A 22,136-nucleotide genomic window follows, 5' to 3' on the forward strand; every position below is an offset into this window, starting at 1 on the left:
ATTTCGTATATACAGCACTCCCACCCAGAACAATTGTTCCTGCCCTCCTGAAGGGCTTAAAGCGATGGGAAGGCTGAAGTTGGCTACAAACACACCCCTCTGATGTGCGGGAGGAGCCCCCCCCCTTCCCAGCTGAAAAGCTTTTTAAGCCACTGAACAGGTTAAGAGCAGAGCGGCAGCTGCAATTCAGTCTCCGCCCAAAGGTCAGGGTGACTATGCTGCAAGTGAATGGGGCTCAGATACAGGAAAGACGTACAGTGCCTAGAGATCGTCACTCAGCCGCCCTCCTCTCCTCCCACTGCACGGGCATTCCCTCCCTCCTCCTCCTCCCTCCCCCTTCTTCCCCCCGGGGAAACTTGTCACGTCCTTTTGCTGTGTGTTTTTCCCCCTGTGCTTCTGACTGGAAGCTTGTTAAAGAAACATATTCTGTAGATATCCCAGAAGAGGAGCGGTCGCGAATAAGTGCATGAGTGCTGAGCCGTGGGAGCAGACCCTGGATACAAGGTAACTGAAGGCAGTGTAGTATCGCAGAGTAGTATCCCAGTGCTGACATGTGACACTGACAGCTCCACGCTGGGGCTCTCAAACACTGCACTGGCACAGAGCTGTGAAAGTAGTTGTACTGTGCGAGGTTTCAGCAGAGGCAGATTGTGGAGGTCCAAGATCTTTACATCCCCTTTTGTCACAGTTGTTTTTTTTGTTTTGTTTTTGCAGTGTTCTCACATATAGAGTGGTTATGTAACACCTTCATTTTTAGTTCAAAACACTGCAACTTTCCCCCCTCTGACTGCGAAAGGGTTTTTAGCCAAGAGAAAGGTGTATGGTTGTGAGTTTAAGGAAAAAGAAAGAGCAGCGGGACCGTGTTGTTAGCACTGTTGTCGTTTTGAATACTGTCACTTGCTTTGAAATCTCGACATTGTGACCTCCAGTGTTCGCTAATGTTGTACTTATTGCAAATGTCTCTTGCATACAGCATTTCTTCTTCTACACCAGGGCAGTAGCTTATTTGTTTCATTTACATATATAATTTTGCACGTTACTGTTGTCAAGCAAGTTTGTGCCACTCTAATACAAAAGTATGTCTGTTTGTTCTGTATAATGCTGTGTTTGTCATCGTTGTTTTTACATGTAAAAGTGTATTTGGTTGACACACACACACACACACACACACGTTTGTTTGCTCTATAGACTGAGCAATATGTCATAGTTACATATTCATATCTGTGGTTGTTACAGATAAACTATATTTCAGTCTCTCCCATGTGTAGGATTAGATTACGTATTTTGACGTATTAGTAAAATGCCTGTATCCCTGTTCTTGGTGCTATTACATATTGGAATATTTATATATGACATTGAATGCCAATCTCTTAACTTCTGTATTACACCTTTGTATTAGTTAATCATATCCTTTTAATGGTATGTTTTCCCTACTGAGAAAGTTATTCTGTTTCACCAATAGTGTCTATGTTCTTTAGTTTTAAATGCTCTTAGAAATCCTATACTTCATACAGGAAACTGATATGTTCTCTTGACCACTTTATAGTCATATGTCCATAGGCTTATTATGTGTTTCATGATATGGTATGTTTTCATAACATAATCCATGTATTACATAACCATCACACTATCTGAAATTGCCTGGCCACCTAACCCATGCAATTCCTTATTGCTAGAATTTTGTTGTCTTGCTTTTTCTTATAATATATCCTCCCCCCCCAAGATTTCCCCCCTTAAGATGTATATAAATACAGCTATTATTATTATTATTATTATTATTATTATTATTATTATTATTATTATTATTATTATTATTCATAATAATATGATTGAGTGCATACTTTCTGATTTCAACCTTTCTGGTGAGCATATGCACCAATTACTGATTTGCATTGGCTTGAAGGGCAAAACGGACTAGCTGACAAGGTGATCAACATACTGTATGTATGATATTTATACTATTGTGCCTCGGGAGTATAACATAACTTTCCACAGCAGCTATAAAGGATCTGTCCTACAAACCAAACAATAAGTTTCAACATAAACATAGTTGTATCAGACTCATTCATCCTGTCGCGTTGGGGAGATTCTAGTTGCTAACTGCAGGCATTGAGCATCATCAGTACAATAGCAGGGCAAAGTGTGCCACACGTAGACATGTATTTATTAAAGCATAAAGTTGAATTACATGACCTCCAGTTTTATTCCGAGTACACCTGCTGTTTAAGTGTTTGGGAGCTCTGCTTGCCATGTACTGTAAGTAGAGTTTGTGTAAATAAAGGAGAGTTGCAATCTTTTGGGTTAACGCCACTCACACACAGTACATCTTAGAAATGTTTAATACCAAATGTACTGTAGAAAAGGTGAAAATGTAGGGGGGCTTTTGCATTAGGGTTCAAAAACACCTTGGCTTCAACAACGAGGGGAAATGAATCTAAACTTTCGTTTAGTTGCACGTAAAAAGTCTTCTGATAATGGAATTACAATAAAATGCAGATTTTCTTTTCATGGAAATTCACACGTCATTTAATTTTTAGGCATTTGACTTAGAAGTTTTCTGTATTTTTGAGGGATTTCTCTAAAATTGCGAGAGACCCCAACAGCATGACCATGATAAAAGTATGATTTGAGGATTTTTCTAGAACAGTGGAAAACACTACCCCTGAATTAGATAGAAGGTAAAACAACATGTATTGGGAGATTTTTTTTTCTAGAACAGTGGAAAAAAACTATCCCCGAATTAGATAGAAGGTAAAACAACATGTATTGGGAGATTTTATTTAAATGTGGCAAAACCGGTAAGAATTCGATGGCAAACTATGGATTTTTATGTTTGCGTGAAAATGTTGTTTGAGAATCTGAAAATAGAAAAAGACGGATAGTTTTACCCAACTCTAATTTTTATCAAATATGTTTCATCTCGTGGAATTATAGTGGATTAATTTGATCAAAACTGACAAATGGCAATTTAAAATAAAAAAAACATATTGCGATTTTAGCCACTTTCGTCACTCCGGTGGTTATCACATCCAGTGGACGTCATTGCTTGTTTCCTAAAAGAGATTGTGTTTGCCACCTCTTCAGAACCTTTTCTTCCATTCATGTCATTGATGGGCACGTTGCGATCATGTGATCACTACACATGGGAGGCCCGGTGCAAACCTACCGACACTTAAAAGGGAAGATTAACTAAGTGTTGATGCACCGCATCCCATCCCAAGTCACTCAAGTCAATAGCAGTTAACAACGGCAATAGCAGTTAACGATGGCAATAGCAGTTAACAACGGCCCCAAGGTGCCGTACATCACATCAACGCTTAGCGAATCCTGGACAGAGAGTTAATAAGGTCTATTTACTAGAGTCTTCTGGCTTCAAAACAGGACAAAACCAGTGAAAAAAACACCAGATTTACCAATGAAAAAGAATCCGATTTTAAAGCAGTTGGCGGTTTTCCTTTGATAAATCTGGTGCAACTATGTTGCATGCTGGACCGGCCCAAGTTTAGGAGCAAGGAGACCTTCAGTAAATAATTCCCAATGTGGCTTGCACATATGGTGACCGTTCCTATTGCTTTCCCTCACTCTCCAGCAGCACATCTGTGCCACTTGGTTGCTCTGCTGGACGTCTCACTTAACAGAGGAACACATGGGCTGGTAAAGGGAACAATAAAAGTGATTTTTTTCCCCGTTATATAAATTCTTCGTGTCATAAAACTGGTAAAAGAAACATGGTAGACTTCTGTATTAAAATATTGACTGTTGTTGCCTAGTAGTACAGGGATATGCGTCACCCCTTAAGTGCCAAGGGTGTTTGCCACACACACATTGCGTGGCCACACACATTTTCAAACTTTTGGTATACATTTGTTTCAACTTCATACAGTGTGTCCTATGAAACCTATATATTATTTTTCAACAGAAGTTCAGCTATTTAATGGTAGCTGTCTTGGTTGGATTGTATAGCATGTGACCAAGTTATGTAATAAATATGGGGAAATAACCTCTACTTTTCTTAATATTGGCCCATATATCTCTAACAAATTATTTTAAAATGGGTACTAAATATTATTGCCCTGTGTCCCTTGATCACAGTACTGAATATGTATACTGTAGCAAAGAATGGAAAAAAGCACATGGGATCAGAATAATGTACTGTATTAATAAATACAATTTATTAGATAAGTTACCAAAGATTAGAACATAAAGTGTCCAAATGACACACGTGAAGCGATAACAGTACAGTGAATAATACACAGACAAATACACATGAAAACTACTTCCAGAAGCTGTACATCTGATTATATCAAGGTAATCACTGAGGGTTGTAAGATTAAAAAAAAGTAATAACTTACATTAACGGTAAGGCAATGGCTGATATGCGAAAAACCTGGGATGGATGGCAGGCGGCATTTGGAGATGAAAATGTCCAGACCACAAACCGTCTGCAAATCTCCTCTCTCTACAAACTTCTGCCTTGCTAGTGATGCTTCAGGTGCTAGTGCGTAACTTCGGGTGACCTCAAAGCGTTTCACACGCTGGGGCTTTGACGTCCTGAACTAGCCAAGAACATGTCTGTACACAGGCACACACACATATAAATAGCTCTCTGTCACAATATATATATATATATATATATATAGATATATATATATATATCTATATATATATATATATATATAGATATATATAATATATATACATTGTGTGTGTGTATGTAGCGGGTCCCGCTTACCGCCGTGGCGGGTGGGGGAAGGCTGCAGGGTGACCAGGTCGCCGGAGCTCCGCGGCGCACCTGACAAGTGGGGGCCGCCATTTTAGAAGCTGCACATGCTCAGTGGATGGTCGCGCATGCTCAGTGGAGCATGCGGCGGCCATGTTAGGTGGCTCCACAAGAGCTGCAGGGGAACTACAAGTCCCAGGCTCCTCTAGGGCTGCATACCTGAAGGGCAGTTACAGCCAATAGGGCTGAGGGATCCACACCAGGAGCAGGAAAGGAGTTTGGCGTGAAACAGAGTTGCGTGTCAGTCGAGAGCAGAACGGCAAGGGGTTAGGTGCCAGTAGCCCCTGAACTAGGCCAGATCTCCCCACAGGTCCCAGCTAGGCCCCAACTCTTTGTAGCTTGTGGTACTGTAAGGAAGGCCCCAGATAGGGACGCTTCCCCAATAGCCTATATAGTGTTAGTGCACCGGTGACGGACGCCACACGTTGAGCTGTGGCCTGCGGTCTGGGACCAGACCACAGGCACCCTAAGGGACATTAAGGGACACCCTCCAGCTGGAGCTTCCTCAAAAGGCCGACGCCTCCGGGAAAGAGAGGGAGATGATCAGCTGGACCCCTGACACTTTGTCAGGGGGTGGGTCTTTGATTCTAGGGGCTGATGTATTTATACCCAAATAGTTCCTCCTTTTTGAGCCTAAACCAATCGGGCAATTAACCTTCCAATTACATATAAGAAAAACTAAAAAATACAAATAAACAAAGTGACCTATGCATACATCAGAATATATCATTCTAAACATGTCTTGTCGATCAGTTGCATACAGTACAATGCCATTAACAATCACATACAATCCATTTGAAACCACCAAGGAATAATTTGACAGAAACCCCCCTTAAAAGTAGCATTTGGAAGACAGGGGTGTATATGGAGATGCTGGACACCAATTGTAACTTATGGGGTCTGGAAGCTTATTTGTAATAAAAGTAACTCACAATGAAAAAAGAGGTAAGGTAGGAATGATTTGATCACCAATGTTGATTAACATGAATACCCATTTAGGAGGATATGCATACAGTATGTATTTGCGCGAAACAGGGAGCATCCTCTTCAATTCGCTTCTTACATTTGGCGTAGATCTCTTCGGAGCAGAGGATAACACAATTGCTGCTTTAACTGCAAATCATTTTAGAAATGGCAGACAAGACATTTAGGGTATATTCTATAAGCTCCAAATCGCCGATCTGTGTGGTCTGACACGGAAGCCATGGATCGGCGATCTTGGAGCTTATAGAATGTACCCCATTGAGAGTAAATATAGGAATTTGTTTAGTTCTGAGCTGATGATTATCACACATTAATCTTTTTGGGTGTCCCACAGTTTGGATACATCAGCTTCTCTATTTGTGTTATCACGTGCTGCAGCCTCTAACAAAATGCTTCCAATAAAGATGGGTGCATCTGCTTCCTGATACAGGGTCCGCATTGGTGACCCGAAACACATTTCTTTCTGAACCTCATGGATGGAAGGGGCTCCTCTGGGTAATAATGTATTATTCTCTTGATTGTTTTGTGAAATGGCCTTTTTGCGTGTTTAAAATAAGGATGAATTTGCAATAAAAGACCTTTTATTGGGGGGTCGTGGCCTGGAGCTCTACTAGCAGGTCACGCAGAGCTTGAGCTCCGCAATAGCAGGCACAAAAAACCCTGTAAAACTTTAACCCAGACCCATAGAAGCTGAGAATGACCACAAATATATGAAGAAAGCCATAAGGTGGTACCAATTCGGTGATTTTCTGTGCAGCTGGGGCAGATCTGGAGCCGGCAAGGGGTATAGGGGCCTGGGATTAGCTGAGCGGCCATCTTGTCCCAGAGCACCACCGCAGGAGCAGAGAGCTCTGCTCAACACCCGGCAGGTTCGTGCCCTTTGCTGGGCCTGGTGGGCAAGGCGGGATCCCCCCTTGTCAAGAGAGACCCCCCCTGGGCAGCCCCGCAGGCCCAATCTGACTGCATCACAAGATGGCCACCATCGGTCCACGAGGAAGCGGCTGAGTGAGGCTGCATCTCCCCCGTACCCCATCTAAATAAATAAACGAGCGGCTAGGGAAGAGGCTGCATCATCCCAAGAAACACCGTGTGAGACCCCTATGAGAGGGTTGGCCGAGCAACGGCAGCCTGCACTTGGTGGCGGTGCTCCCACTTAGGGTGCGACCTGATCCCCGTGGGTGCAGGAGCTGCTGGTGGGCGTGCCGTGTGGTGGTGCTGGTCTGCGCCTGTGGCGCTGGAAGGTGCGGCTGGTCCCAAGCAATGAGGGCTCTGGAGCCGGACACAAGCAACTGAGACTGGGGGCAGGAGAGAGCTGGGAGCTCCAGTCTCAGGGCAGCCCAAAATGGCTGCTGACCGTGACTGACTTAGAGGGAAAACTGCAGTAGAGCAGAGCGCTAAAGACTCTGGGAGTTAATGGAGAGGCAAGTGTCTCACCCCTTCCCTGAGTAACCTAAGGACTTTGCGAACATACCCTATAGGAGCTATCAGAAAAGACCCACTGGGGAAGGGATGCCCGCCATGAGCCATTAAGGAAGTGCAGGGTGACTGTGAGTTGGTAAATAGGGTAAAGAGCGCTCAATGCCAGGTGTTCAAAATTCAATTCAATTAAACCAGACCACAATCCAGGAAAAATAGCCTCAGAATAATGAGTTTTGTAATATATAAACCAACAATTATGGGTAAGAAAACCCCCTAAAGGCTGGTAGTGTAAGGCAATGAAACCCCCACCATCAATCTCATTGGGGGCCAACCCTGTGGTAAAAATATAGTAACCCACTGTTTGTTTCCTGGCGTGGCTGATGGATATGCTGCTTCCAGATGAGGTATACAGTATACAAAAGATGTAAGGAGCGCATGATCCAATAAGGAGCAGAGGGAGGACCCAAGTAATAAAGTACAAATTTATTGGGTCATCAAGACATTAAAATCCAACGCGTTTCGAACGTGCTATCGTTCTTTATCTTGATAAAGAACGATTGCACGTTCAAAACGCGTTGGATTTTAATGTCTTGATGACCCAATAAATTTGTACTTTACTACTTGGGTCCTCCCTCTGCTCCTTATTGGATCGTGCGCTCCTTACATATTTTGTACGACTGTGAGTTGGACTTGATTATCTACCTGGGCCAGACAAAGAAATATATCCCCTCCCTCCCCCCCCCCCCCCAAGTGGCTAGAAATCAAGAAGCTTAGACCCCATCTCCAAATAAATGAAGTTGCTATCTGATCCCATTTGGGTGCTCTGCTGGAGGTCTGCCTAGGTGGTTGGATTTACCTACCTATAAAAATCATGTAAAACTCCACTCACAGGGCATGACAGAGAGGTAGCCCACAATGCAAATACTGACTGACTTTATTTCATTAAAAAAGTTCTAAATTACCTTTGGCCTCAACATCTATTTGGCTCTGGTTTTGATGGCCCAGGTGGGAGGGTTTGGAGGCACCAGGGAGGCAAAAGCTCAAACAAAAATATTCTATTAAAAATGTTTAAACTGGGCGCATGCACAGCGGCTACCAGTATGGCAACTTAGACCAGAGGCCCTGCCAATACCCAGCGCTTTAAAGCATTATAGAGGCGATTAAACACAGCAAAAGTTCAGAAAAAACACCGCCCTTAGTTCCTGAACCTCCAAAGATGTCCACAATGTCAAAGAAAAGGAAGAATACACTTGATCTCAAAACCTACTTCCAAAACCCTGAGATGGCAAAGGTGAGAAGAAGCGTGGCACAAGCATCTAACTGTGGATCCGACTCGGAAAGGGAGTCAGGGAGGGAAGGAAGTGAGAGCAGGGAAAGAGATTTAGTCACGAGAAGTGATTTTAAAAATGACTTAAAGATGCTGTTCAATAACCTAAACCCGTTGTTTCAATCCGAGATGAAGGACCTACGAAAAGACATAACCCAGATCGGAGACCACACAGAGGAGTTAGAGAAAACAATGGACTCAACTATTAAGGTTCTCCGCAAGAACGAAAAAAACACCACTTACCTCAAAACACAGATTTTGGACATAGCTGACAGACAAGAAGATGCGGAAAATAGAGATAGGAGGAAAAATCTTTGAATTAGGGGCATCCCAAAATCTGTGACTGACATTGAGGAGCTCATCTCGAGATGGCTAACCTCCATCCTCCCAGGCAAAATTGAGGCTGAGCTGCAGCTGGACCGCTGCCATAGGGCCTTACGTGCTAAGCCGCAGCCGGGGGAGCCTCCGAGGGATATCATCATGAGGTTTCATTATTATAAAATTAAAGAAGCCCTTTGTCAGATTACAAGAAATGCAGCGACAACAAATACCTTCTGAAGGGATTAACATACAAGTCTTCCAGGACTTATCCTCTACTACACTAAACAGACGTCGCAAGCTGCAACCTGTTACCACACTCCTAAGAGAAAATGGAGTCAGGTACAGGTGGATGTTTACATTTGGACTTCTAGTTATCAAAAATGGAAAGGCCTTTTCCATGTGATCTCTCGAGAAGGTGAAGATTTCCTTAAAAAAATAAAATAAAAAAATTGGGATAAAATCAGATTTTACTTACCAAAAGAAGGATTACGGCCTTACCGGAGCCATCCTGGAGAGAAAAGAGGAAAGCAACATGAGGGGGAGAGGACAGGATGGCCAAGTAGCAGTATTTGAGGCCGTAAAGAAACAACATTGCATACCCTGCCATACTCAGTTGTCCCTTAAAGGCACACTACAGTGTCCTCACTGGTTAAAACATAAGACATTCAGGCGGTCCCCCGTGGGCTAATGGAGGTACGCGAATTCCGTCTGGGGTGTGAGGGGACTGGACTGACTGCAGCGACAGGGTGAGCAGCCGATCAGAGGTATGATGGACAGAGCAGCTTCCTCAAGACTGGAAGCAGAGACATCTTTCGACCACAAAGACTGAGGTTGGGGGGGAGGGGGGAGAGAAGGATGGGGGGGAAAAGGGGGATAATAGCAACTTGGGGAGGCAAGTTTTAGGTACGTTAAGTGGGGACGTAAGGGGCAACGGACATAGCATGGGATAGGGTAGCAAAAGAAGGATGAAGAGAGTTCTAGGAAGGTCCTACATCTGATAAGCCCTGTACATGAATTAATTAAGGGGTACAAGTGAAGTTAGAGGAAGAGAGGGTTCACTACATGGAGCTATGGACAATGATATTCAGCAGTGTGGTCATACAGGGGAAAATGGGAGGGGGGATTTGCAACGTGGGTTTTGTAGTTTTGGGGTTCTATGTAGTTAAGCATCTCAAGGATATAGTAGGGTTACAATTGTTCTTTGCTGAATGCTAATGTTATTGCTGTTCAGGGTTAAGTTTAAAGTCAATTTAGGAAAGAGGGCTTTTGAGTGTCGGGTGAACTCTGCCGCAATAGTTAAGTAATATGTAGGTATAAAACGTACGATATTTGAACATAAGAGGGGTAAAGCATATTCGTCATTAAGGTGTATATGGATGGGTAATATCGTTGTAACAGCAACTGAGAGATTGGTCTCTGCAGAGGGCTACGGGATTGTTACATTATTTTCTTGCCGTTATTTGAGTTTTGATAGTGTGATCACTGTTTTTAATTATGTATTGTATTTTTGCCGTAATTATGGGGTTGGCAGGGGTGTGGCACTACCCAGGCTGCACCTATGCCCCAGTTCCTAGGTGAAATTGGATTTTCCCAGAACACCAGTCAAGTCCCTTTGGAATCTGAGTGTTTTCTGTGCTCAGAGCACTGGACCCACCTTTTATATCAGGGTTCAGTGGAATTTGAATACCCAAGGACAGAAGAGTCAGGGTCGAATAGAACCATAAATGACTCGTCCAGAATATTTTATTTCATTTGTCTTACCCGTCCGTTTGGTCTTCCCTACTTTCCCCCTCCCCCCCTGTTTGTCCTGAAGGGCCCCACTAAATGGTCTAGTCATCTTTGTCGGTTGCGGAGACTCCTGTGCGGTCTACGTGGTGGCGCAGCATTGGTAAGCAAACACTCCTCACATTAAATGTCTGTAAATATTATATCACATAATGTCAAAGGGTTCAATAGTCCGGCTAAGAGGAGTTTAGCCCTGGCGGTCTATAAGAGAAAGAAAGCTGAAGTTATTCTGTTACATGAAACTCATTTCAGAAAAAAAGCTTTCCGAAATTTTTTGACAAGCATTTTAGGCAGTGCTCTCTCTCCTCGGCCACCTCCAAGAAACGAGGACTGGCGATATTACTACACAATAGGTTCCCTTTTGTAGTCGACCACGTAAAAAAGATAGGGGGGGGCAGAGTCCTAATAAAAGTGGATAAAATTGAAGATCAGGATCTAACTATAGTCAATGTCTATGCCCCTTGTGAATATGATCCGCTATTTTTCTCATCGTTTTTATCACCCAGAATAAAATATCTAAAGGCTATGAAATCCTAGGGGGTGACTTTAACACAACGCTAGATCCTGTACTGGGCAAGAATGCCCAAACTAAAAGGACCAAGAAGAAGAGCGCCAATATGCTCTTAGGAGGGTTGACGGATAACCAGCTGACAGATATTTGGACGGAGCTCCATCCCAGGGATAAAGGGTTCACTTTATTTTCTCACCCACATTCTAGCTATAGCAGGATAGAGTACTTCTTTACAGATTACAGACTGGTCCCAAAGATCTCCGTTGCCAAGATCATGACATTTCAAGGTCTGATCATGCACCAATAGAATTACAGTGCTCTCAAATTAATTTAGACAGACCAGTAGCACACTGGAAATTAAATGGGTAAATTATAAAAATCCCAGAGGTGCAGGCGGACTGTTAACATGGTGATTGATCAATTCTTCAGAATAAACACAGGTAGTGTGAAGTCCCAGATAACTCTATGGGAAGCCCGTAAGGTGACAATCAGAGGTTCTCTTATCAATATTGCGACAGGGCGACATTGACCTCCAATCCTAAAATTATTGTAGAAGAATTTAAGAAGTATTATGAAAATCTTTATAACGAAGAAAAGGTCACACATAACGTAAACACGAATCAGGCACTGAAGGACTTTCTCGTAGAGTCAGACCTTCCCAGATTGAGCAGGGGGGAGAGAGAGGAGCTAAAAAAGACCTTACTATTGAAGAATTACTACAAGTTATTGAACATTTGAAACCCTCTAAAGCGCCAGTCTTTACTATAAAAGATGTGGCAAATTGTTAGCTCCCCATCTTCTCCGCATGTTCAATGCAGTGCTGGCGGGTGCATCATTCCCAGAACATATGCTCCAGGCGTCCATTTCCCTGATTTACAAACCAAGAAAAAATCTGACAAATTATAAAGCTATAGACCAATATGTTTAATAAACTCGGATATTAAAATTTATTCTAAAATGTTAGCTAACAGATTGAGCCATACTGTATCCTGCCTAGATTAGTTAATCTGGATCAAGTGGATTTATTAAGGATAGGCAGGCTGCAGACAATACCAGGCTAATCGTGCAAACCCTGAGGGAAGATTTTAGAAAATGGTCCACCTATGGCATTTCTTTGATTGGCAAGAAATGAGTTCAATGAAGTTCCCTCGAATTCTGTATCTTTTTCAAACTCTACCAGTACCGGTGGTGATTGGGGACATTCGCTCTCAGTCTCTGATTTTGAAATTTATATGGAAATATTAAAGGCCCAGAGTCAACAGTAGGATCATGAGAAGACCAACATTAGAGGGGGGGGGCTGGCGGTACCATGCTTGTTGTCATATTACAAGGCGGCCCAATTATGTCAAATTTCGCAATGGCACAAAGACCCTAGTTCTAAGAGGTGGGTAGAGTTGGAGGGAGGGATCTGTGTGCCTTTTGAACAAAACAATTTAATGTGGTTTCCTAAAAGGGTTCTTAAGTCCATTCATGAACTGCTCTCCTCCATGGCCAACTCGCTAGCAGAATGGGAGGCTTCCAAATTTAGATGCTCTTTGACCGCTAAACACTCATTAATGACCCCACTATTTGATAATCCTGACTTTGCTCCGGGCCTGAATAGCAGGATTTTGTAGTTTGGAACCAGAATGGGTTCTGTAGACTTAAGGATCTGGAAGGAAGGAATAATATTAAAACCTTTGAAAAGATTAAGTCAGACAAAGACATCCCCAACTCTGATTTTTTTTAGATATCTCCAGATATTAACATTTTATAATAAATTCATACCCATCCCCAATTGACTAATTTTGAAGAGCTCTGTATTTTAGAAACAAACACCAGGGGACTAACCATCTAAACTGTACAGAGAAGTGACCTGTTCTGGCGTAGACTACTCTCGTAAAATACAATACATTGCTCAGGGGGCAGCAGATCTAGGAGATGTGATAGAAGAGGAAGAGTGGGAAGGGATCATGGCAGTGGCAAAGAGCTCAATTTGCACGACGTTAAAGGAGAACGCATATAAAGTCCTTGAGGTGGTATCTCATTCCGCTAAAGTTATCAACATTTATTCCAGGCTACTCCCCATTGTGCCCCAAACGGTGTGGAGAGACAGTGGACTTGTTACATATGATGTGGTCCTGCCCTCAGGTGGTACCTTTATGGGAATAAATTAAAGATTGGCTACAGAGGATTTTGGGCCTCGATATTCCTTTGGATCCCTGGCTATTTCAATTAAATAGGCCAACACAGGGATTATCAAGAGTGGAAAACAAACTAGTTGCCCACTTCGCAACAGCAACGAGGTGCGAGATCGCAGCATTAATTATTTTATTTATTTATAAAATGTTTACCAGGAAGTAATACATTGAGAGTTACCGCTCGTTTTCAAGTATGACCAGAGCACAGAGTTATGATGACAAATAATACATGGTTACAAATACATAGTTACATAAGTGAACAAGGTAGACATTATATACAAGACATAGTATATATTATAGGCGTGTGTAACAGTTACAGACCAGATTAAAATTTGAGACAGGTTTTGTTGGAAACAAAAGAAGATTCCTTCATTGGCCAAAATTAGGAACAGAATTTGGTTTGTGTGCCAGATGGAAAAATGGACAAGTCTGGTTAATGACACTGGCGATACATTTATAAAAGTCTGGCTACCATGGCTGGCTCAAACAGACATCCCGGGATTGAATATCCCCACAGTGCTGCTTTGATAGTACCTGATGTGTTCTCCTCTGACTGGATGTAAGAGCTCTGGAAAAGAGGGACGAGGGCTTAACTAAAAGGTTGGTGGCGCGAGACCGCACAGGAGACAGGGAGATTGGACAGTGTCGTGAGGCAACGTGAAATTACAATAACAAAATCTGGGCTTTAGAGACCTTCTCCCTTCCATCCCCCTCCCCCCTTTTTCTCCTTTTAGTGATATGTTTATTATTTAAGTATTAAGAAATGTTTCTGATAAAATGTAATGTAATGTCATCTGTCTGTCTGAAATAAAATAAAAATTAAGTTACAAAAAAAGACCTTTTATTTAGCATTTAATTAGAGTGCATAGACTCCTTTCCTTTTTCTGATGCACATTATGTGAGAGTGGGTGCACTCTCATATTCAGTCTTATTGCATCTACTTGTTCCCTTTTTGATGTCGTAACAGGGACTTATCCCTGTTTAAATAAAGTACCCTCAGAGCTCTGAGAATCCAGGAGAGAGTTGATTGCAGCCACTCAATTAACTAGTCTCCACCTGGACGCGTACTGCTATACCTGGTTTCTAACAGGAGGCCTAAGCTTCTGCCGCTGGTAGCCTGAGGTGAGCTCTCTCTCTCTATTTGCAGTGCAGCACCTCCACCTATGAGGGATCCCAGCATGGGCGGGATAACCCCTCACAGGAACCAATACACAGTAATGAATAATACACACCCAATTTATATAACTAGTCTTTACTGTACACACTGTAACATATAACAACCACATAGAATAACAGTACTCCTGTACCCACAGTGTACACCCAATGACCTAACCATGGTGGTTCTCCCAAAGTACTGAGGGTGAGGTGGCACCAATACCCTTGGTGTCCGTCCCAGCAATTCCCACCCAAATGTGAGGTACCGCTACCTCTGTGAACTGTTGATGCACGTGTATACCTTCCTGGGCACTCTTGTATCAAGGTGCAGCTGTCGGATAAGGAACAGTCAGGTTCCACGCTGCGGGGCCTCCAACACCAATACCTTCACTCCTTAGGGTCCTGATCTTCCTTACGAGGTGAGCTTCAGCAGGAGGGTCTCACCTGAATGCTCAAGATCCTGTGGCCTGGTCCCAGACCACAGAGCACCGCGTGGCCGGTGCAACAGCACTACTATACACTAGGGGGAAGTGTCCCTATCATGGGACCATCCCCGCAACACTCCGCTGGGCTGACTCAGGGGCTAGCTGAGGCCAACGGGGCAAGCCTAGGCCTATTCCCGCGGCACTGCTCCCTGGACACTACCTGCTATCTTGCCCCTCCGTCCGACTGACTCGCGGGCTTTCCGCGAGCAGAGGATATCCTCCTCCTGCCTGCGTGAACCCCATTGGTTGTGGTAGCCCACCTGAACGCCAGAGGATTCTGGGACATGTAGTCCCGCTGCGGTGTATGCGGAGCCAAACCTAAAATGGCTGCTACACTACCTGACTGCGCATGCGCGCCTCGCCGTTCTGCGCATGCGCGATGCACAAAATGGCCACCCCCACACTCCCGATACTGCAGAGAGCTCTGGCGGTGCAAACCAGCAGTTCTCCTTCCCTGGAGGTAATGAGGGGGACTCTGCTACTGGTGTTAGCTGGTGTTAGCTGTGTTTTTTGTTTTTTTTTAGACCAGTTTTGTTGCCAAGAGATTTTGATATACAGCTCCCTGCCCCCTTGACCGTTTTCGTTTAGAAATGCATTGTTTATGTCCTGTCATTGTTCTGTACGTTTGTGCAACTAAACATTTGCTCATGAGAGCGGGAGACAGAAGAGCTGGATGATGGGAGAGAGTGGGCAGCAGCTATTGAAAGCCATAATTTTACCTTTGAAGTGCTGTCCTGGTTTTAATAAAATAACAAAAATAAAATTTCCGTGTGCACCATCAATGAAAGGAGCCGTCCAAGTGGCTGTTTCCCCCCCCCCCCCACCTTTAATATGTGCATCAATACAATGCACACATGATAAGTAATTGGCAACTTGGCTTATCGACCCATTCTCCTGTGGTCGATCGACGAAGATTTGGCTCTGGGTTTCACTAAATGGCTATCAGTGCAGCAGAAGAGGACCAAAGATGCAAAGTTCTGTGGGGATGATAATGTGAGCAGGCAGTCACAAGATACAATTGGTGCACTGCTAGTCAGAGGGCAGTGCTCAAAAAGGAGTGTGCCGGAGCCTGTTTCAGAAGAGCAAGGGGATCTGACTTTGTAAATGGTTGCTATAGAAACAAAAAATGCTTGTTACATTATAATACATTTAATGATATTTTTAGAGTTGTTTTAAAAAAAAATGCTACAAGTATTTTCTCATAGTAAAGAACTGATTCATTAAAAAAAAACACACATGTAGGCTATTGCTTGGTCTGCAGCTTTAAAGGAGTAAAAAACAACAACATTGATTAAAAAAAGTATAATATCATTAAAACAAACAAAATAAAACAATAGAAGAGACCACATCCATGATTCTTAGGGGCCAATTTCTGTAGCTTCGAAGTTGTAATTGCCAAACCACGCTATTTGGCATGTTCAGAAGTAGCGGGATGAAATGTGAGAAAAAACCCTATTCTCTATTGCAAACCGCTTCTTCTAAACTGCTTCGATAAAAAGTGACAACCCACATGGTCGAACAGCGAAACCGCCCAGTTTGTACTTGCTTTAGAAGCGGAATGACCTGAGGTGGGGCTAACTCATCCCCACCCAGTCTGACTTTTGGTTTTGCTCTCTCAGCCAAACTTATATTTCAGGATCTGAATGTACATGTAACTCGCAAGACCTATCTCGCCACCCTTGATGTAGCTGAAACAAAAATGTGAGTTTTTAGAAGCGGTTTCCATAACGGAGCTACGCGAATTGCAGTTGTCGTTAAAAATAAATTGAGGCTTTTTTAACAAATTGATCGGATTGGCAGTGTTGGTGTGAAATCGCTTCTAAAAAAGCCTTTTACGCACAGATTGGATGCGGGTGGGGGGCTTACAGAATAGCAAAGCATGCCAATCTCATCGAAAGGGACTTTTTAGAAGCTGATTGACACACTTCGGAGATACGAGAATAGGCCCCTTAGACTCTTCTAAATCTTTTCCCTTCCAGACCATTGCTGCATCTTCACAACATGTTTTTCCCCGGCCAGTCAGAAACACCTACTGTACAAATATATGAAAAGAAGCGAAGAGAGAAGAGGCGAGCCTTGATAGTGTAGTATTTACTAAAAAAGTTACAATTCAAAACATTGCTCCAATACAGTACATGCACTTACAAAGTATCAGTGCAACAATGCACATTTAGGGGTCATTTCTATATCTGCCGTAGCACTTCAATCACATAACCGCTCTGGAATATATAGAATACCCCTAAGTGTGGCCCTGCATCTCTTTCCACATTGCAACAACGTGTGTTCCTGTGGTACTTTGTAAGTGCCATAGAGTAATATTTAGAATTGTACCATGTTTAAGGATGTTAAGGGATGCTTTCTGTACTGTCCTGCTTATACGTATCTTGGAGGACGCATCATAAATTGAAAGGGTTCAGAAATGGAACACCTTCTCTGACACTTCTAATGTTTGTTTCATGAATGTAAGATGTATTTAAAGAAGCAATACTACTTCCTTCTTCCCCCCCCCCCCCCCCGAAAATATTTTTATATGTAGAGCATGTGACAATGTATAATTCTACATTCTTACCTAAGCTGGCAATCATTTGGTGCTCCTGTTATAAACCTGGAAAAATCCTGATTGCCTGTTTAATATAATGGCCGCCTTTCAGTTTCAATCAATCCTTAAGTCAGTGTACCTCAGCAGCTACAATAAATCCTTATATTACTAAGGTAACGTTATCTATTGTTACAGTTTGCAGCTCAAACTGCTGGGAACATTGGCAACAAATTCTCACAAAGATGAATGTGTTGCAGAGATCTTGCACTGCTGGGGAGGTGGGTTAAAACCTGCTATAGAAATCAAAGGATGCTTTAAAACGTATTAAAAATGGCATTCAGAGTTGAATACATTTTTTTTTTAAAAACAGTCCCTATTATCTAACTACAGAACTGATTTATTTTAAAATAAAAACCACACAAAAAACCCATATATGATTTCACATGTTTTGCTGCTTTAATAGCATTGTAGCCTCAGGTCAGAATTCCAGGTACTTTTATCAAAATAAAGAACAAATGAGTCATTCCAAGTTTTCCCCTTTTACATTTTTGAAAATTGTTATTCACAAAACAACAAAACAGCAATCTTCTTCCTTACAAGTATTCTCATCATAAACTGAATGGGAATTATTTTCTATATATACCTATTTACATATTTGTTCTCCCCCTATTTCACAAGAACAGCAAATATATTTCCCAATTATCTAATAAATTGATTGCATAAATGGCTAATAATAAAACAACAGTTGAACGCCTCTATCTGCTTTCCAAAGCATTCAGTTACTGGACCACTAGTACTACCTGACCAGCTCCTATGCAAGGAAAAAAGAAAATGTGGTGTTTGTTTTAATCCCATAAACGCTATTTACTGTTGCACCAAACCCCAAAACTGCAGACCTTTCTCTGTTTGCATATCTCTTGTGTGTGCTTGACTTACTACTGTGTAACCTATTACTTTACTGTAAATACTGTATGGTACATTTAGCTCTTTCTTAAATATCCTGTCTTAATTATGAATGTTAAATGTTGTGTGAACTGTTTGTGGGAGGAATATAGCAAAATAAAAAATTGAGAATCCACCCCCCCCCTTAAATTGGACCCCCCCCCCCCCACCACAGTTCAAAACAGCATGTGATGCATTTATGAAATTGTGTGAACAATTTGAGTGATTTAAAAGTGGATCCCTTATAGTCAGAGAGTTTTTATTTCTTAGGGGGCCTCTCAATGGGGAAGTGTTTTTTAATCAAGTGTTTTCTTAACCCTTATCCCACCTTGTCCTTATCAGAGGACGAATAAAGTTGTGGGGAGGGGAGACTCTGGCTTTATAAGCACTTGCTGAACACCCTGTGACATCACACAAAAGGGAGCAGCCAGAGGAAAGCACACCCTCCAGACTAACCTTTAAATAATATATATATATATATTTTAAAAGTGTCAGATTTGGGTATAAAAGATGCAACCCCTTGTACATGTCCCTGCAATTAATTCACTTTGGTACTAGGAGGAATTGCCCCTTTAACTAGACTGCTCTTTACAAACACAAGTTTAAGTTACACGCTAATCACGTGGCTTTTCCTTGTGGATCCTTTTCTCTCCCGTGATAAATAGGCACCATATGCGTCTATAGATTGGGATGTTATATTTAGCATGTTGATGTATACTTTGCAGACTGGCCTTGCTAATTTGGGAGCTTGGAATGTGAAACGGTGAAAAGTATATTTATTCCCTAATGCAAACCCAGAATGACTTTGTCTTGCACTGAGGATTTTCAAGTTTTCATAAATTATACAGTTATATCTGTTTGTGTTTGTTCTTATTTGTACTTTCTTCAAAGCAGCACTCCGGCAACATTTTTGTGTGTGTGTTTGTTTATATATGTTTGAAGCAGTGAGTCCCCAGAGCTGAACCCCGCTGATTTCAGCTCCAGGGACCCCCTGCTTCCCGATACTTACCTCTGTAGGTGCTGCAGGTAGGAGCCCCGGCTGGGCAATCAATATGGTGGTTTAAATGTCCCGTGTCCTGCGGGCCAATAGGAAGCCGCAACATCATCACTTATGACGTCCTATTGGCCCACGTGATGTCGGAGCTTTAAACTGCGGCCGAGATACTTACAGCACCTACTTAGGTAAGTATCTCGGTAAGCAGGGGTCTCCGGAGCTGAAATCAACGCGGTTCAGCTCCAGAGCCCCCCTGCTTCAAACCGATTAAAAAAGACAAGGTGTCGCCAGGAGCTCTGCTATAAAGCAGAAGTCAGTGCTGACCACCATTTGTGGTGCATTACCTTGAGCTATCTCTTCTTGTCCTGTTTAACACTTATTTTTTTACCATTCGGATGCTCTTTTCAGTAAATATTAAATGTCCGGGAGGTTAAAATGGAGCCCAATGCTAAAGTAAATTCATATAGGCCTCTGGGGAGATTACCGTTTTAACCTATCATACTAATATGTATACTGTAAATTATTCTCTCAAATATTAAACTTTTCCATTGTTACTACATTATATGTAGGGATTCCGGTTTTCAGTGTTTATTTTTTCATGAAATCTGTGTTTGAAAAAAAATGGACACAAATTTGAATTTGGTGTTTATTGGTGCACTTTTTTGTTTCCAAACCCCCATGATGCCTGTGTCTCCAACCTGTGGACAGGCTGCCACAAAAGGTGGTTTTAAAAAGGAAAGCGGGCTTCATTTCTGGTGTTTATCAGTCGGCTGTGTTTTTCAGTTAGAACCTAAAGCCGGAATACCTAATTATCTGATTCAATGCTCTCTATCTTGTCACCAAAAATTATAATTTTAAAGTGAATGTCCAACGCAGGACACGGACTTTACCCCAAACATACGTCACTTCAGGCAATAAGAGACACATACAACTGAAGTATGGTGGTAATGAAACAACTTTAACTTTGTTAATCACACTTTTACTTACAAATTCCAAAACCTTTCTTACTTAAACAATCATACCAATTGGGGGGCAAACGGAGTGGTGTGGTGGGAGGAGAAGGGAGAGAGAAAGAGAGGGGGGAGAGAGAGGGGGGAGAAGAGAGAGAGAGAGTGGGGGGAGAAGGGGGAGAGAGAGGGGAGAAGAGAGAGGGGGGGCAAGAGAGAGGGGGAGCAGGGAGAAGGGGGGAAGAGAGAGAGGGAGAGAAGGGGGAAGAAGGGAGAGAAAGCAAGGGGGAGAGAAGGGGGATGGCCAGGAGAGAGAGGGGGCCAGGAGAGAGAGTGCAGGGGGGGGAGCGAGTGCAGGGGGGGGAGAGAGAGAGAGCAATGGGGGGATAGAGAGAGCAATGGGGGGAGAGAGAGAGCAATGGGGGGGGGGGGAGAGAGAGAGCGTGATGGGGGAGAGAGATATATAATATATATATAATATATATATATATATATACAGTATATATATATTTTATATATGAGAGAGAGACACAGACAGCCCCTAAACAGACAATGACACACCCCCTCCCGTAATAGCCACGCCCCCCCATTCCTGCTCCAAAAATTTTGCAGGACAGCGATCGCTCATGCTTGGAGAGCTTATGACATCACCGCTCTCCAAGCATGAGCGAGCTCAGCGGCAGCGGGGACGCAGCCTAAGTCATTACTGCCTGCAGGAATATTATGAAACGTTTATTACTATAGTAAAGCGCTGTGTATGTGGATGGCGCTATATAAATGAAAGATATACATGCAGTACATAATTATGACATCCAGCAATACATATCTATTTTTAAAACTAACCATGGTAAAACTTGAACCCATTTTAATCCCCGATAACCAAACTCCATTTGTTTGCAAACCCAAATTTGGACCATACTGCCTAATCACCACTCTCTTATCACTACCAACAAAGTAACAGCAGTCACCAGGTTATTGTTGTAACTACTTCTAAGAACGTTTCATAGCCAAAGGTCTTCTCTGTCAACAAGGATAAATGATTTCACCAGCTCCGATATCATGGTTTTTCTAAATATTTTATACAGAGTTCACCAGCAGCCTTCCTGTATTTGTATGTAGAGATGCAGTGGCCGTTATTCGAACATTTCACGGGTTGTATTCCTGGGCATACCCAGGTCGTGCTGTGTGATTTCCTCAAACTTTACCGCGTTAAAACGCGTGTTTACTAGTGTTTTTATCGAGTGCAGAAAATTTCATTTTAGCGTTGTCTGCAATACCGTCGAAACTCGAGTGGGCGATCGCTAGTTGTAGTCTTAAAAATCTAATTGCAATTCAACCTGTCTTTTATTGCCGTACAGTACAATACAGTACTTCAAGTGTGTGTCATTTTAATTTGAAGATTAACTTTACGAGTTCATACTGTATACTGTACATGGGAAAGAAGTCCTTTCTGAGGCACACAGAACAAAAAGTATTTTTAACAAATTAAATGTTGGATTTGTACAGGATAATAAAGGAAAAAGGAATAATACTAAAATCCAACGTCGCTTTCGCTTCTTCTTCTGAATGTAAAATATTTATTCCGCCCATGCGTGTATGTCTTATTGGAACTTGTTGAAACGCATATGCGTGTCATAACATTTCTGCGCATGCGTGTATGTCTAATTTGGAACGGCAAAAAAATTAAAAATCAAAGCTTGAGAAATAATGAATCGCTCTGGGGGAGGTGTCGATAAGCAGTTGAATGCCCTTCTGCTATGCTTTGTG

General features: G+C 42.5%; 1 protein-coding gene across 1 annotated transcript in view; it reads left to right on the forward strand.

The window, feature by feature from the left end:
• Nucleotides 1–255: 255 nt before the first annotated feature.
• The window catches only part of VDR (vitamin D receptor), a 161,138-nt gene continuing 139,257 nt past the window's right edge, over nucleotides 256–22,136 (forward strand). The window contains exon 1 of the mRNA XM_075591684.1: nucleotides 256–504. The gene's annotated coding sequence lies outside the window, so the exon portion shown is untranslated. The remainder of the gene's footprint in view (nucleotides 505–22,136) is intronic.

Source organism: Ascaphus truei, chromosome 3 (assembly GCF_040206685.1).
Source record: "Ascaphus truei isolate aAscTru1 chromosome 3, aAscTru1.hap1, whole genome shotgun sequence".
NCBI classification, from domain to species: domain Eukaryota; kingdom Metazoa; phylum Chordata; class Amphibia; order Anura; family Ascaphidae; genus Ascaphus; species Ascaphus truei.